The following is a 14556-nucleotide window of genomic DNA, read 5'->3' as shown; positions in this document are numbered from 1 at the left end:
TGCCAAGACCTAAAATTGATCAATACGACGGATTAATCCTTGCCTTATCAGTACCCTCTTGGAAAAGACTCCGCTTACGCGATATATGACCAAATGCTGGTCATATTGAATGTGGGATAGTCATTGGTCCATATTGTTGTCTTGAGATGACATATAGGTCAACCCGCGGCGGTGACAGCTGTCCCTGTTTCCAAATCATCAGAACTGTGTGATTTCCAAGATGAGTCACACAATTGTCGGCACGACGTGTGCCAGATGTCATGCACCCCTAGCTGTTAAATTGAGTTGGTATCTGTCAGTATTTAGCATTAAAATTGAGCATAACCTTGTAGATTTTTACAGTTATACATGTGGCAAGAAATATCAAAGAAACGTGATTTTTGATTTTCTTTAATTTTTTTAAAATTAGTTTAAATAAAATATAAACATCATAACATATTTATAAAAATTATTTTGATATATTTCAATGAAAAATGTGGATTTTTCTATTATAAAAAATGTTAATGCCATGAGAACCATTTATTTTTTGCTTATTATAAAAACACTATTAAAGCCTAGAAAATATCAACTTCATATATGTTTTATATAAACCTATTCTTAACATTAAGCGTGGGCGTCGGGCTGGCACTACATCTAAAACTCGAGCCCGGGCCTGGCCCGACTCGGAGCCCGAGCCCAACCCAATTACATTAAAAAATATTTTTTAAAATAATTAATTGTAATAATATATATATATAATTAAAAAATAATTATCGAGCTTGATCCGAGCTTATCGGGCCCACCCGGGCTGGCCCGATAACAAGTCAGGCTGACCCCAGTCTCGTTTTTTCAAGCCTGGGCCCAAATCAAGCTGGGTACCCGGCAGTGGCCCGGTCCGGTACCCAGTCTTACTTAAGATTACATCGGTAAAGTTAGATTGCAAAAAAAATACCTTAAACATTACACTTAAACAATCTATTTTTTTGTCCTACTGGTTCTACCAATTTCCCATATATATATATATATATATATATATATATATATATATATATATATATATATATATATATATATATAAATGTTTAGGCCATTTTAAGTTCCATCCGTTCACAGCCATCGATACAGTGCGAGCGGGACTAAACACTTGGCGCGATGTTGGGCAGCATGCTTTGAGGGGCCAGAAGATTTCTCCCTCCAAAAACAGACAGATATATATATATATATATATATATATATATATATATTTTGCATACATACCCAAACTGAATTCATCAAATATGTCTACCCAAATTGAATTGATCTGATAAGCCCGTGCGAACTAATTTTGAGGCCCATAAAGGCTGAACTTAACGTTGCACGTACGTTGAGCTCGTTTCCAATAAGAGTTTCAAAACATGATTCATTTTACGCCTGATTAAGTAATTTGAAGCTAAACGTGGACGTATGTCAAGACCTGGCCAACCACATCTTGTATAAGTTCAAAACTGGCATCTAAATTGGCCTCATATAACTACGAGAAATACCGAACTAATTGGGCATCTCTTGCTTTAAAAAAATTAACTTCTGATTCAGCTTGTCCGAGACATATATTGCACAATATCGATGAATTTCATGTTGGTGTATGAAACTTGATTCATACTGGACACTCATGTTAGTCCTTGATGGGATTTTTTCCTTTGTAAGGGCATTTATGTCATTTTATACAAATACGAGTTTCGCCATAATCCTTATGTTGAGAGGAGGGCTGCAGTTTTATTGAGTCTTCTTTGAAAGTGTCTGTGTTTTATCTGTGAGTGAATAGTAAAAGATCTGTGCGACTGTGGACGTAAGAGATTTTTGCTCCAAACCACGTAAAATATTTGTCTTCTTCCTTGTTGTTTCTAACCTCCTCTTAAGAGTGCGAGAAAAGAGTTTCGTGTTGTTATTAACATTCCATGTACTGAATTATGTAATGAATGATGTAGTATTGCGTGATTTTATTATTATCAAACTAGCATATTATCCAATCCCAATCCTGTAGTGTCTTATGTTCCTAAAAGAATTGCCAGATGATTTAAGTGAATCTATGACTATGCCGGTCTGGTCCCAATCCAATTTAACTATACTTGAATATATCCCGTCCTTATGATATTGCCCTCTGCTTTTAAGCCTGGTATCTTGGACGCAACCTTATATCAAAACCAGATCCAGATAATTTGCACCTCAACTTGTTTCTTCTCGAGCTGACGCGTTTTCAATCGTGAAATTTACTAATAGAGAAAATCAAGCATTCGGACTAATTTTGGAGAGGCAAATAAATTGGCCCAACTTGGAAATTTTGGATTTGAACTGGGTTTGCACACACATACACGACAATCCAAATCTGCTAGTTGTTGCTGGATGGTAAAATTTATAAGTCTCTTGCTAAAAGTACAATAAACTCTTGCCAACTAATAGTGGTGCAATTTGTTGGCACTGATATGAGATTTTTTGACTTTTTAAGGTAAGAATTTGAGACCAATGGGTTGTAACTTTTGTTTCCCCATAAAGATGTCCTAATATGGGAAAATAAAGAAATGACATATGCAATTTAATATGCAGCTCTAAATGGGTAGAACAAATGAAGAAGATAACTCTACTTGTTGCTTATTTAAAAGTAAAGAATGGCTTGATTTTTGTTTTAATGCCATGATGGCTATAAACTGGTTTTAGTTGTTACTTGTTGCTTATTAATTGTTAGTTGTTACTTACGTTGTCCATTCCTTAATTTTTATTTATTGCTTGTCTAGTGATTTCTTGATGCCATCTTAATAAGTTCACTTTTTTTGTTCCCCCCTAAATTTTAGGATTTTTTGTTCATTGTTTAAAATTTGCCATTCTTTTCCTCAGGATCAAACAATTCACCATATTATACCCGAGAATGACCACGCCAATTAAAACTCAAAAACGATATATGTGGCTACGGTTTAGACTGTATTATTATGTGATATCATTACATCCAGAATGTATAGTCTTTCTTTTTTATACGGTGTTACAATTATCATGAACACATCTCACCACATTTAGGTTGTCTCTATGGCTATTCGATTTGTTGTTGTTTTTACTGGACATGTCGAGCAGATTTCCTTCTCTTGATAGTGTCTACTCTCTTCAATAGTCTAGTCCTTTCTCTTTTGATGTCCATCTAACAAAGTAACCATCGATTCTCCTTTGTTCTTCGTTAATTGCTGGAGCATTTCTTCTATTATTCAAACACCCTCGACCTTTGGCACCAGTGGCACGGCTTCATATCCTGCCATAGGCCATTACTGTTTTTCTGAGGCACTGGCCTTTAAGTTGAAAATCTTGGACGATTAGGGATGTCAAATGATCGGATTCAGACCAAATATACCCTTAATTATATCTGCTTTTTCAGATATTTACATATTCGGATTCAAATTCTAATTGGAATATGAATAAATAAAAGTCATATCTGAATCCGAATCCGAAATCCGATTTTACATGAATCTGATTTTTATATTCATATCTGAAATTAAATACCAATTCTGAACCGGATTTTGCCAATTTTCAAAATGTAATAGCATTAGATATAGGATATTTTTCTGAAAATGAATCCGATCCGAATCCATATCCAAATCCGGTCAGATATTTATGTATATCTGAAATCAGATCGGATGGCATTTATCAAATCCGAATCGGATCCGATTTTTTAATTAGATATATTTTTTTTTTCTCTATCTGGTTTTTTTAATATGTTCGGTCGAATATTTGATTCAAAACGTCATATGGATCGTCTCCTATATGAGGTCATTCGCATCAGTCAAGTTTCTCTCTCGATCCATGTATTCATAGATGCAAGATTTATCTCATGTTAGTGAAAGTACCAATAATGGATGGTTGGGAGGCAGGTAGGTGATATTTAGAAGAAGTTCAGCAGGAAAACACAATGAGCAAAACACCATCACCCCTCAAAAACCAAGACACAAACCATGTGGGCCAAAAGCATAGAATTAAGCCAAAAGAAACCTTTCTACCCAACTACATGCAATATTTATTTGCCATCGATGTGTCCATCTTGCTGACCATAAAGCAAGAGCTGCTGACCTGCATCCACTGAAGGAAGGTGGTCATCGACACTAGTTCTTTCAGAACACTTTATGAATAGGACCCATTTTGCTGGAATGGTTCTGTGCCCCTCAATCATGGCCCGTAATCTATGTTTCCAGCAGTTGTTAGAGGATATAATCATGAGGTTTCTTGAACTGTTCATCATCGTACCTAGCCAAATCTCCAGTAGTTGTATTTCACCGGCATCCTCCCCATTGTGAGTCATTCTACTTTCGATTTGTAAGCTCCAGCATCCCTGTCCCACCAAACTGCAGCCACCATTAACCTTAACTTACAACTTCTATGTACAACTTGAAGAGTATAATCGTTCTTATGTATTTCTTCTCTCTTACTACAAGAAAATACCAGTGAACCACCCGATTTGAATCAGTTGCCAGTCTTCCTCCAACGAAAAGATCACCTCAGCCACCCTTTGTCCTATCTTCCAAGTCTGATTCCTAATGCTAGCAATGGATGAGTGTTGCCAATTATCATAGGCAGCTTGGTTGTGTGTCCACCAGAGTTGTCATACTACAATATGGAACATTACATGCCAATACTTACTTATCCATTTACGTGGAAACTTAACCTCGTAGACTTACTTATCCATTTATGTGGAAACTTAACCTCGTATCAGTATTTGAGCTCCTCATTAATGTTCCTCCAAGGAGACCTCATTCAGTTGAATTTGTTCACTATCCAGCTCCACACATTTCTTGCCACTTGATAGGAAAATAAGACATTGTGATTGCTCTTTTCCTCATATTTACCAAGAAAGCATCTATTAACTAAGGGCAGACCCAGATGTATGTTTCAAGTGGTCAATTGTCAGGAGCCAATGTTTGGAGACTAGGTAAACAAATCAGTTGGCACGCACCGGGGCATTTGCATCCCAAACCAGCTTCTTCCAAGTCTCCTTGTTACCTTTGCTTCTCACCATGTTCCAAACAAGTGAGCTAGTGATTTCCTGGTTAGCATTTTAAACACCAGTCTGTCTTCCTTGTCCAAGAGATGGGTATCCTTGTTATCATTCAGCTAGGAGGAGAAGGAATCATCTTCAATTCTATAGTAATTAATGGCTTCTATCAGCGAGAGGTGAAGGTCATGCTTAACTTACTCATAGAGTTCTCCTTGAACTCTTTGTATAAGGATACCATGACTCCAATCATCCACCCAAAATCTGATTTTTTTTTTTTCCATTGTTAGCTTTCCAAAAAATGAGAATTTCTATCAGCATCTATCCCCAACCAAGGCTGATCCATGCCCATGAGCCTTTCCAAGGCTTCTTAGCAGACCAAAAGCTCCTAATATTTATGAGATACCGCATTCCAAGCCACAAAGCTAATAAGGAGTGACCCTCTAGAATTTTGCAGCATCTAGTTCCCATGAGTTATGTGTTCCACTCCACAAGGGCCCGGAGTCCAACACCACCCTCCTCCTTAGGCTTACACAAATCTTTCCAAGCAACTAGATGGATGGCCCTAGAGGAGCTATTGTGAGGCCAAAGAAAGTGTGCCATTTTCCTTTCAATAATGATCAAGTTTTTTTTGGCATTCTAAACCCTTGCATCTAGTAGACACCTGAAGTCGCAAGGTTATGTTTGACTAGGCACAAATGCTCTGCAAAGGAGAGAAAGTTAGTTTGCCACGCCACCATTTTCCTTTCAAGTCTACCAATAAGATCAACATAGTGATCCTCCTTCATTTGGCCAACAAAAAGAGGCAGACCAAGATACTTTGAAGCAAGCTTATCAATTTTTCATTCCAAGATAGAGGACAAGACGATGGCTTTACGGTCGCTGACTCCAAACATAAAGATAGATGATTTCCTCCCATTGATTTTCAGGCCTACACATCTCTCCAACTGGCCAAGGAAGGGGGCAATCCTACATAGGGACCTGCAAGTAGCTTTGCACAAAAACAAAACGTCATCTGCAAAAAGGAGAGAGTGGATGTTAGGCAAGGAGTATGGCATTTTGGTGAGCTTGATGATTCCCCTATTAATGCAATTTTTGAAATCATGGCTAAACAGCTCCATGACTATTATGAATAGGTAGGGGAAGAGAGGATCTCCCTGTTGGAGGCCCTTCCTGCACTCAAAGATTCTACGATCTTCTCCATTAAGTAGGATTGAGAAGGTCACCGTCGACACACATGTCGTGATACGAGTCACCCATCTAGGGTGGAAACCAAGCATTAGCATGCTAGTTTTGAGAAATTTCTATGAAACTCACTCATAGGCTTTTGAGAGGTCCATCTTGAGCATAATCGCTTCATTCTTCAGTTTGTGAAGAAAATCAACCAAATCATTTGCCAAGGCCACTTGATCGTAAATTATTCTCCCCTTAAGAAAAGGTCCTTGGTTGAGGCTAGTAATGCGGTTCAAGATACTCTGCATACGATTAACCATTACTTTAGAAATGATTTTGTAAAGGCTGTTAAAAAGAGAAATAGGTCGGAAACCCTCAATTTGAGTGGCCTCACGAAACTTGGGAATGAGCATTAAGTTGGTATGATTGGTGCATTTGACTATCTTCCCACATTGAAAAACATTACTAATAGCTAGGCGGATGTGGTACTAGATGGTAGGCCACATGATTCGATAAAAATCATTTGCAAAGCCATCAGGACCTACAGCGCGCTATCCTCATCTAGACCAAAGACTGCCTGTTTGACTTCTTCAATGGTAACTGGAGTAAGAAGAGTAACATTCTCCTCATCTGAAACCATCTCACCAATACCCTCCATAATATCTCCAGTCGCACCATCTTCCTTCATGAAGGCATCAAAGAAAGAGCTTGCTGCCTCCGTAATTTCCTCCATGGTTTCATACTTGTGTCCATTGACTTCCATAATTTCAATCTTATTCTTCTTAATACGGTTGTTGACAACTGCTTGGAAATATTGTGTGTTTCTATCTCCTTCTTTGAGCCAGCTCACCTTAGACTTATTTCTCCACATAATTTCTTCTAAGGGTAGGACTTGGTTCAGCTCTTGGCAGATGACAGATTCCTCCATTGTGGCAGACAGATTGCCATGATCGATAGCTAGTTGGCCCTGCTCGAGTTGGGCATACAAGGAATTCACCGTCTCATCTATCATGCCAAACTCCTCTCTATTCCATCTACTGAGCCTCTTCTTGACTGCTGTCAAATTACCCAAAACTCTCAGCATGAGGCATCCATAATGGACTGTGGCCCAAGCTTCATTGGTAATCTCTCTCCCCCTACTATCGTTGAGCCATGACTTAAAAAAACTGAATCTTCCTTTCCTTTTCTCTTGAAATATTTAATCTCTCAACTCTAGAACCATAGCCTTGTGATCTGATGATGGGCGAACTCTATGTTCAAGGAAACATGCGAGCGGAAGGTCATTGGAGCCGTAGTGTTTGATGAAGCACCAATCAATTTTACAAAGAATACACTCATCTCCTTGTCTTTGATTAGACCACGTGAAGGCATTCAGCAAGCTCTTTATCTCTTGAAAATTACTATCATAGATGAATTCATTGAAGAGTCTATAGGATTGAGGATTCAAAGCCCCACCAGTTTTGTCGCCCTAGTATCTCATCACATTGCAGTCTCCCATCACGATAACATGACATAAGTTCTTGTTTCTTTTCTCCTTAAGAAGACAGTAGCAATTGCTTCTGAGTGTAGGATTGAAGATAAACCCTAAATACCTTCACCGATCTATTATAATCCCCCATTTTGAAGGGTAAAGCGATCCACCATCTAGAGGGTTGGCACTGAAATGCAGATAGTCTGCCCATAAGCCAAAAACAGGCGATCCTGGCTATCCCCTCAAACTTCTAATGATTGACTCCATAACGAGGGTGTCAAGGAGAAAAACAACATCGGGCTTCACATCATTGAGTAGGGAGATGATGTCTCTTTGAGCACCTGCCCCTGCAGCTCCCCCGCACATTCCAAACCACAATTTTCATTACAAACTTGTCCCCTCTTAGGGACCCTCTGCTTCATTCATCACTGCTTCCACATTCACCAATCCTTCATTCCCTTTCTCCCTCCCCCAATTCGGAGTCTCATCTCCATTTGCTACCTTTGCCTTTCTTTTCTTCCATCAAACCAAAGTCCAGCCATCCTGCTCCTCCACTGAGCTTTTTTCCACCCCTAATTTTCGTTGACTTCTACCTTTCATTACCAAAGGGTTCTTTGATTTGTTAGGTGGCCGCCCTCACCCCCTCCTAGGCTGGCTCTAGCTGTTTGGAGACTGGTTGGTATTTTCCTTCCATACCACACTCCTCTATTCTCAACCCTTGCTAGAAATGAAAAGCCTAGAGGAAAATCTACACCATGTGTCCGTTCCTTGTCATTGGCAACACTGATCTTTTGAAAGGGACTAGAAACCAAAGGTATCGGGCAAGTACCTAGGGTGCCATGGCTGGGAACCGGGAGGAGTTTGGACTTCCAATCTTGAATGTCAAGATTCTTTTGTGTAGGTTTCTTCTTGCCTAGTTCAACCACAACATCGTTAATCTGTAATGTCCTGCGCTAAGCAATTTCTTTGATTTGGCTAGAGGCTTGGGGAGAGGTCGCCATCGGCTCCTTATGGCCCCTGCCTATGGTACGAACCGTTTTATGGGCCTCTGAAGGGATGTCATCCCCCCATCCGCCTTTGGTAGGAACTCTTTGTTTCTCCCTTACGGTTACTTTATCCCAAGAAGACTGCTCAGGGGAGGCACTTCATTAGAATCCACATTTTGTCTATAGTTAGCAATAAAGTGAGTGAGAGCACTGCATCTTACACAGTAGATGATCCGAGATTCATAAACAGCTTTTTGTTTAATGACTCGCCTTTCCCCAAAGTCCAATTTGATCGATGGTCGTGGGCGAAACATCACATGAACTTCAAGTTGAATCCTCGCGAAACCTAACTTCTTCTTCTTCGTTGTGCATTGGTCTAATGCTACAAAAACTCCGTTGATGCTTTTGGCCATGGATGATAATAGTATTCATTCTAGAGATTGACGGGAAAGCCTGGCAGGCGAATCCAAAGTAAGACTGTTTGCTCTTCATTCATTTTCATTTCCCGCCATAGGACCCATCGACTAGCAATCAGTGTCCCCCATTTTCCATGCCCTTTTGGCCAGCACTGAGGGATCTATTCTTTGCTGTCCCTTGTTAGGGAGGGACCATTCCCTATGACGGAGAACCTGAGCCTCCTAATCATTGTCCACTGCACAAGGGTCCTCATCATCATCCTGAATTTTCGCCTTAGGGATCTCTTGCATCATCGGTTCATCTAAGCCGTCAATTATTTGGCCCACCATGGTTCACCTCCTGCCCTTGAGCTTGGTGACACCACGCTGAGCTGCCTTCAGCCAAACAGGCCAGGTCTTTCTCAGGCTCCATCTCCATCATCTCTTGCTGCGATGGCCCCAAGATCCCTTACCCATCTACACTGCGATTCCGTAGCCACTTGGGCTTACTGGAGATTCTCCCCGACTAATGCTGCTCCACCCTCACCCAAAAGTTCTTCCATTCCTTCCATGGCCGCCGGGAAGATGGCGGTGCTCGCAGTGATGAAACCCTCGTTTTCTCTCTCCGAAGGGCACTCGCACGCACCCGAAAATACCCTTTAATAAAACAAAAAATGCCACTCAAAAAAGTAGTTCATGTAGTTCATTTAATGGCACTTCTTTTTTTTTCTTCACCCCAAGAGTATTGGTTTCATGTATTGGCAATCATCGAACAACACGATGAGACTTCCAAAATGCCAACCCTCACAGCAAGAGAAGAAGCTCATTGCCCTGCACCTATGTCACCAGACGCGTCGACGCGTGCAGATTCGGGTGCTGGTGCCCACCGCCGATTTACAACAATGAGGAGCGGAAACATTATATGTTACTTTATTGTCTAAGATTTTATCGATACAGGACTAAAAACCGAACTCTTTTCTTCCAAATGTCAAAATTTTGAAGTTTTTGAGTTAAAATTTTGAAGTTTTTATGAAATGGTCCGGCAAGTGATAGAGTTTGGGTCTTGATTTAGATCTGGATCTAATTCGATTTACCCAAAACCAAAATTGTGGTAAGAATAACCCTCGTTACTGAACAATAGAGCGCTTCGCCTCATTCCTCCGACCCTAAACCTAACCTTGTTATTAAGAAAGAAAGGAATGAGGAAAATTACAATTTTGATATTTAATAATTTTGTGGTTTAAAGATAATTTTGTTATATATATTATTATTATAAATTAATAATAATAATAATAATAAATAATCTTCCCGCACCACCCCAACACCCTGGTGACATAGGCCTCCACAGCTTATAAATCATGGTGAACGAGGCCCTTGAGAATTTGAGGCCCGGCTCGTATCTCGCTACAACAAATGTCACCGATGCCAACGGTGGGTAGTCCGTCAAGACAGGGGAATGAAGATTGCTGACGGACAAGGTCGGCCTAAAGAAAGGCTCACAGCCAATATGTCTAGAAGGAAAAAATTTCCCATCGACAGCCAAGGTGGTCTGCAAAGGAGCCATGGAAGGCGGCGATTCCTGCATCTTTCTCGACGCTCGTGGTGATTAGGAAGGATGATTCAGTAAAAATAAAACGATGGCATAGGCGTACTACAACAACACCAATCATCTTGATCTCCAAAAAAACTGCCCTTCTGGTCACGAACGCGGGCAAATGGATGCTCGTCAGGGTAACCTTCCACATCCATAGCCAGCGAAACCTGCTACTTTGCAAGATGATAAAAGTTAGTCTTCCGTAGAGCTTATCGGGAATGCAGAAGATTTGGGAGCAACTGTGTGTTCATCTCTCATTCTGTCTCTCTCTATAGAACATCAATAATGGATCGTGGCTGGTGCAGGTTGTGGCTACGATATTAGAGTTCTCTCTCTCTCTCTCTCGCCATGTACCCTTGATGAAATGCGCAAGTGAGGAATATGAGTGCGTATGACCTTTCTTTGTCTGCTCAGCGTGAGAAGATATGTTTGAACTACCAAGAAACAGTATTGGTGCAAATAAATCTCAAAGAAACAGTAGCATAATCAAGTAATCCAATTGTGGGAGTTCAACAACCTCAAGGTTGGTCGTAGCTCAGCGTCCTACCAAACCATTAGTTCTCAACTAGTAGTCTTTGTAGTTATGGGAAGGATTTTTTGAACATATATATTTATTTTTTACTAAGAAGTTGGCTTGTTGGTGCTCATGGCATGATCTAACTACAATGCTGTGGTGCCCAATAACTAAAATACCCGAATAATAAAGAGGTGTCCAAGCATAGAAAGGTAAAAAAAAAAAAGCCTTTACAAAAGGACGAGCACCTAGAGATGGTGTTCTATATGATGTGGTGATTCCTTGTGAATTCACTGTGTCCTATATGATTTTTTTTTTTAGTTCTTTGTATGGCCATTGAAGTTGAGGGAGGGCTTTTTTATGTTTTAAAGAAGGGTGTTTTTGTGTTTTCAAGCATCCAAACCATGTGGACCCGGAACATTTAGCCAAATATTTTGTCTTTGGTAAAAATTAAAAGAAACTGAATGACTCTTGCTTAAAGGGTCCTTAATAAAAAAAAAAAATCAGAACAAACTTAATTGACGGTAACCAAATTAAAGCTTTTATTTGATTATCCATTTCTCCTATGTCACTGCTAGAGAGGTTTCTACATAGCTACATGCTCTTACTACCCACACATTAGCAAAATTGACAGCCTATCTCCAATGATCTTGATCTACGACTAGTTTTTGTGACATAAAGAGCAACCATTTCTCAGTGAAAATCCATTCTTGTAGTGTATTGGAAAGGCAAGCACTGTCATGCCAAGATGGGTGATGATGGATTATCAGAACAATCAAGAAGCTAATGTTGGTACAATTTTCATAGGTGATGGCTGCGGCATGATGCAACATAGCCAAGTTTGTAGATTTGTACATCTCAACTACTAGACTATCGCAGGATGATGTTGTAAGTTTCATGGTGACAGTTTCATCTAGGTAGTTTAGTTATCTATTGGACCTCTATTGAACAGATTGCTGTGTGGTTTCAATACAGATTCTTAACAATTTGGAACATTTGTGTATTTCTTTCTGGGGCATGAGTTTCATTTTTTGCCATCAGTTCAATATAAAGGGACATAGGTACGTGGTTACATCACCCTTTGGTTGCATTTATGTTAACATAACAATTATGAAGCGTGAACAAGTTCCTCAAAGCTGCATTTTTCTCCTACCAATAATGTGTAGTTCTGCATAAACTTAGCTGAATGTAGAAGCGACGTGATTCATCTTTAGCTGTTTAGAATGAACTCATACCAGCTAGTTATAATTGTTAACAACCTATACTGGAGACTGCATCAGTTCCACGCAGAATTAGGTTCATGTTGACAGTAGTTATACAGCATTTTAAAGCATGTTATTATCTTCTTTTTTATTTTGTCTCAAATCAAACTTGATCTCAGGTTCACCATGGAGAAACAGACAGTTAAATAAAAAGGGCATGTACCTTGTCTACTAGCGGAATCCTTCCATGGGGAGATCCTGTCTCAAAATATTGAAAATGAAGAAAGCCCAGTTTCCCCTTTCCATGCCAGAAGCTTCCATTTTTCTTCCCCGACAAGTAGCCCATTCCTTTTACCATCCAAATGTTTCCTGTATCACCTTCGTCACTGCAAGTCCTCCACAGAGCTCCAATCGATGTAAATTTGGATTGCAGAAAGATAGGGAACATAGTACTGGAATACAGTTTCTTCATTATCTAATACAACTTGCGTTCCTGCACCATAAGCACTTCACTCGCTATAACTGTTCCACAGATCTCCTAAAGTGAAATATTCTATGTCATCCCCTTCCCACGGCTGCCATAACCTATTAGGATTTTTAAAAGATGCCTGCAAATTCACACAGCAGAAAAAATTGTTCCATGTAACAAAAGCTGCGGCACACGCTACTGCTTGATGGAAAACAAGAAAAGAAAGGTTGAAACACGCATTGGTACTGCTCTAACCTTTGGCAAGCATCGAGTTGGAACCACAGGTGTCATACAGCCTACAAAACGACGAAGGTTGGTGCAAGCGAATTGACCTGAGGCAGCCACACTTTGTCCTCCCTTCGTCCTCATTGCACCTCGATTCCAAAACTCTCCAGAGCTACCTAGCGGAGCTCTAGCTCTAGAGAGGAAGAAAGATGCGCACGATCCAGTTCATCTGGTTATGGCGGATGTAAAAGTTAACAAGATCTATACCTCCAATGGAGCTTATTCTGAAACCGAGGCCTCCATTGATATCCTTCCTCTGCATTCATTGAAGGCCTCGCTCAAATCTTCTGGATATCATCAATCTCCTTTATTGCATTTCCATTGTCCACCAATGAATCTTTCATTGCATTCATGAGAAACCAAAACTGATGAATCTTTCCATTATCTCCATTTACCGAGCTTGATTCAGAGGAAGGATACCAGAAATGCAGAACCCGGTTTTCCGATTCTGCGTTGAACCATCACAGGCATCTATTGGGAGGAGGCCATGCATCGCTAATCGAACCATGTCTTAGAATGAGATTTTAAGCAAAGAGGACGAGAAGAAAGTGACAAAAAATGATGATCTTTCACCTTATGAATTCATTTAGGATGGAACCCATTATACAGCTAATCATGGGCTATTATTAGAAGACTTTCAGCAGCTTGCAGAACCAAAATAGCATGCAGACAGACGGAAAGCATGAGGGTTTTGATGGCTAAAAATTTGGTGCTTGCTGTTTTTGTCGTCGAAAATTAGAGACCCCTAAAATTAAAACTCAGTAATGAATGGTCTCTTCGTATCTAATCGCTACCTAAATAAAGCTTCGCACCGGTCTTGTCAATATCGCTTGTCCAATCGAACCAATGAGCGCGTATCAGCTGATTCACTCATTCGGCTGAATTGATTGTGAATCGGCAAAATATTTTAAAGTCATGTCTCAGCAAAATATATAAATCAATTAAAAAAACTTAAAATAGTAAGTCAGCGGACGAATCAAATTGGCTTGCCACCGATTTGAATTGAAGCAGCCGATTCAGGCCCAACTTTGTGGCATTTAGTTTGGTCTTATTTGAAAAATGATGCCTACATTTTCTGATAATTGATGCACACTTAAAACAAAACTTTAAAAACCTGGTAAACCAATCTTGCAATTGACAGAGTTGAAGGAGATAACAATAGAACAATAGCTGGTATGTAGTTAGTGTCAACTATTTGTACTACAAAAGAAAGACCATTGAAGCTTAAGTTGAAGCACCGCAAAGGTAGTACCCTTACACCCAAGCAGACCCTATACCTATACTCGATGGCAACGAGGGATGCATGGAAGCTTCAGCTTTCTTTTTGGATAGTAAAATGAAATACTCTTTTTACTTAACTATTAATATTACAGGTTATATATATATATATATATATATAGTTCATGTTCTATGACATATATTGCCTTTTATTTAGTCTTTTTTTTTTTACCAAAGCTTATTTTCTTTCTCTTCAATTAAATTTATG

General features: G+C 39.7%; 1 long non-coding RNA gene across 1 annotated transcript; it reads right to left on the bottom strand.

Moving 5' to 3' along the window:
- Positions 1 to 10391: 10391 nt before the first annotated feature.
- LOC116264934 (uncharacterized) lies at positions 10392 to 13624 on the bottom strand. Its single transcript, XR_004174943.2, has 3 exons — positions 13041 to 13624; positions 12540 to 12924; positions 10392 to 10767 (listed from the first exon to the last, which is right to left on the bottom strand). It is a non-coding gene; the product is annotated as an uncharacterized LOC116264934 (long non-coding RNA).
- Positions 13625 to 14556: the final 932 nt, after the last annotated feature.

This window comes from Nymphaea colorata, chromosome 11 (assembly GCF_008831285.2).
Source record: "Nymphaea colorata isolate Beijing-Zhang1983 chromosome 11, ASM883128v2, whole genome shotgun sequence".
In the NCBI taxonomy this organism is placed as follows: domain Eukaryota; kingdom Viridiplantae; phylum Streptophyta; class Magnoliopsida; order Nymphaeales; family Nymphaeaceae; genus Nymphaea; species Nymphaea colorata.
Note: the sequence above shows the minus strand (reverse complement) of the source record. Positions and strands in the feature narration are given on the sequence as shown.